At 40.2% G+C, this 4,074-nt stretch overlaps 1 pseudogene; it reads right to left on the reverse strand.

Annotated features, from left to right (window-relative positions):
* Positions 1-2,950: 2,950 nt before the first annotated feature.
* LOC101997133 lies at positions 2,951-3,674 on the reverse strand (annotated as a pseudogene).
* Between the last annotated feature and the right edge of the window lie 400 nt (positions 3,675-4,074).

The following is a 4,074-nucleotide window of genomic DNA, read 5'->3' on the forward strand; positions in this document are numbered from 1 at the left end:
GATGTCCACCATCAACAACAGGCACTAGCACAATTTGTAATAAAATCCTCATTTCCTTTTGGGCATTTGCCATAATAGTTCATGTGCTTATGTTATTGTTTTTTTTTTATTTTTAAAAACCATTTCCATCTATAAATTCTAAATTCTTATGATTCACATGATGAGGTATAGTTAGAGAAGCAACCCTACCATCTATATCAATATTCTGTTTGGCAAAATTATTTTTTTTCAACTGACAACTTCAATTTTTAATAATAGAAACATTTTTGCTATTCCACACACAATTTCAGAGCATAAAAATTTTTACCTATAAAAATAAAACTTAGACTCATCACCATTATAAGTACAGCTTTTAACTTCTAGATTTAAAATGCTCCTCTGCACCTCTTTCCATTCATTTAACACCATCCTGGTACCAACACAATCTGGAGAGAAAACAGTATTACAGTAACACTTAGTTTCATTTTATATAAGGATTGGAACAATGTTTAAAAATAAAGATCTTTGGTCTCTGGGGTTCTCTTCCTTTTTTGATGTTTTAAAAATGCTGCTGTAGTAACTGGTGTTGAGGAGAGAACAGCAATTTTCAGGAACGTGAAACTGGCAGATCTTCAATACAGTTAAATTTCTGAGTCACAAGGTGTAGTGCTCATGGCAGTGAGCAAGGTTCAAATAAATATAGATGAGAATTCCTGCATCACACAGTTTACTTTAAGTAAAAAAAAATCACAGATAGCAAAAGTCACAGATAGCCATCAGCTACAACTTTTAGGTTCTAGCAGGCTCTTAAAGTGAGAAGCTAATGCTTCATTCACCAAATCTAAACTTACATTGAGGATTAATTAGAAGAGCAGGTGGTTGGCAAGAGCATAAACACATTAAAGCCAAAATCTGAATAGAAAAATCAGCAAGAAACCATGAAGGTATTCCCTGAATAACAAAGGCAAAGTGTTGGGTGACAATGTCACTAAAACCTCAGTGATGCACTGAAAAGAAATTACAAGCAAAATTAAACAAGATATGACATTCATATTTTATAGCTAGTTCTACTGTGTTTCTTTTATTTCAATTTTTTAACTCTTCTTAATAGCTTAGAAAATCCAACTGTCCCTGGAGCTTGTGGAGCATAACCCACAATTGGATCTGCTTCCCACAGGATGATAGTCTGACAAGTCAGGAGAGCCATCATAAAGGGACAGATAATCAAAGGCATCATTCATAGAAAGGCAAAGAGATGGGTCACATTGGAATCTTCAAAAGAATCATTAATTGTCACCACGTTTATAATTCCTTGGGAATTTATTAACAACAACAAAATCTATCTTGACAAAAACCAGACTGACTGGGAGGCTTCTCCACAAGCCAAGCATGCTATTTCCACTGATGTCTGATATGCAAGCTGCTGCAGAAAATGAGGCGACCGTGCCCACCCTTAGGAAGGCTTCTATTACATATATATTTCTTTGGTTGGGAGGAGCATGAAGACTTCTGTTAAAATGGTTCCACAATGAATTTCTCTTGTACAGTCAGGTGGGTTGGAATTCTTTCCTTGGGGCCTTAGTCAAATATCTGAGAGGCAAGGATGTGGTAGAATTGGCCTTTAATCAGCATACCTGACCTCTACTTTGTAAGAAGAACTTTGGAGAGGGATGAGGGGACACCAAATGGTGGAGGGACATGGGAAAGGAAAGGCAGAATAAGGGGGGGGAAAGAGCGATTGTCACAAAGTTTGCTGTGAGTCTTGGACTTGATACAAATTCTAGCAAACAGCAGAGAGTAAACAGTTATCCTTACTTAATCTCCTTTTAAACTCTGAGAACAGGACCGGCGGTGGTGGCGCATGCCTTTAATCCCAGCACTCGGGAGGCAGAGGCAGGCGGATCTCTGGGAGTTCGAGGCCAGCCTGGTCTACAAGAGCAAGTTCCAGGATAGGCACCAAAGCTACAGAGAAACCCTGTCTCGAAAAACCAATATATATATATATACTCTGAGAACGACCTCTGGAGGAAAAAAACTACATTTAACAGGAATCAGTCCTGGTCAGCCCATACCTACACAGAGAAGCTATACCCAGAGACAATCCATTCCATGCTAGCAGAGTCCTGGTCCAACCGTAAGAGCAAGAGGCATTCCTCTGAATCACCTCAGGACCAGCTACCTCCAGATCACGTCAGTCAATGGTTAATCCACCATAGGTCAGCTGCAGCTCATGGATCTCCCCTTTGGGTTTAGCTCCTAGCTCTTGGGCTTTGACCCCACATTATACCACTAGCAAATCAAGCAATCTTAAAACGACCTAACATCAACCCTGAATGCTTTTAAATGCTTTTAACTCCATTACAAACAAATACACCTTCCTCCTCTATTCTTAACTCAGAAGCCACGCCACCATCCCGAGCCATGGGTTCTCACCTCCCCCTCTATCTTCCCAACATGCTCTTTATTTTCGTTGTCAAAATTCTTATAAAATATTTTACCAATCCCCAGAGTTTCTAAATTTCTGTGTTATTCAGATCATGGAGAAGGATTGTTCTGACAGAAGAAAACAAAGCAGATAATTTCAGCAGAGTACAAGTATTCAAAGACTGCTTGTTAATATCTGCATACCCTGAAGCCTAACCAAAATTTCAATATCAAAATAATTAGAAGAAAACAGGGGAAATCAACCCATAATTCATGCTCCCGTATGTGCCGGATGACCACAGGCTCAAGGCTTGCAAGAAGTGACATCACCATGCTGTAACAGAGCAAGCTTGCAGAGTCACTTATTTCGTTTCACGGAATAGAAGACGCTGTGTGAGCAGGCTTTGAGAACTGTGTCTAGAGAGAAAAGAGGAAGACCCTAGCATGATGTGGCACAAAAACTGTTCTCTGAGCACAGACACTGCTGCTCTTTGATGGGTCCAAACTGTACCTTTCTGATAGGAAATCCTTTGCATTAGCGGTGCATTCACACCTCACCCAGGGCTTTCTCCAGCTTTTGCCTCTAGGTCATAAATGAAGGTCATTTCAGACTCTGAGGCTGCTCATCTTCTTGTTTGTCCAAGATGGACAAGAAATTCTGCAACCTTTGTAGGCTGAAGGCTTCCCACTCTCCAATTTCATGTTTTTGAAGAACAAAACTAAGGTGGTCATTTCTGAGTCCTGCTACCAAATGCAGGTAGATTGGGTGTTCCTGGTCAGAGAGCTCGCAGGCATACACATGGTCTTCTCCGTGACAACAAATATAAAGTGTAAGCTTCGTCGGGCTCTCTATCACCAGAAACTTCTTGAGCAAGGCCTTTATTACTTCTCCCATGGTGTTTGTACTGGTGATATGAAGTGTCTACACACACCCTCTGCTATTCAGTGGGAGTCTCCTAGGGTTGGGTAAGGTATGGCTCAGTTTGCAGAGTTCTATATGCACCCTAATGAAGCCAGTGAAAATCCCATTTGAATTTAAGGTCACCTTCAACTTATCTGTAAGAGCTAAATAGTACTTATGGACATTTTCTCTGATTTCCTATTTGCTGAGGTAGTTGTGAGTTTCCTTTTCTTTCACCTGGCTGACCAGATTAGAACTTGCCCTGAGGTGCTCTCCCTTAGAAAAAGGTCCTGGCAGTGAAGCAAAAGTCTTTCATGTCTTCCTCAAGGCTGTTGTAGCCGCTGCTTGTGCTGCTGGTCCAGATGCACATAGGGAGCCTCCCAGGGGAGCAGATGACCAGGCCCAGTTGCCACAAATGCCTGCCATCCTACTGCAGCACAGTAGCATTCTAATTATCATGATGAATACCTGAGATAATCAACTTGTACAGATAAATGCTTATTTTAGCTCATAGTTTTGCAAGTTTTAGCTCTTTATCAACTGATCTCTTTGTTTTCAAATTGTAATATATGAAGCAACAATGAGCAGAGTAGTAATTTTTCTTATAGTGGACAACAAGATAACAAGAAAAGGTCAGTTAATTCTATGCTCACATTGATTTGAAGACATTCCCTGGTTAAAGATTTTAAGACTCTTTTTTTATTAATTAATTTATTTATTAAAGATTTCTGTCTCTGCCCCGCCACCACATCCCATTTCCCTCCCCCTCC

This window comes from Microtus ochrogaster, unplaced genomic scaffold, assembly GCF_000317375.1.
Source record: "Microtus ochrogaster isolate Prairie Vole_2 unplaced genomic scaffold, MicOch1.0 UNK55, whole genome shotgun sequence".
Lineage (NCBI taxonomy): Eukaryota > Metazoa > Chordata > Mammalia > Rodentia > Cricetidae > Microtus > Microtus ochrogaster.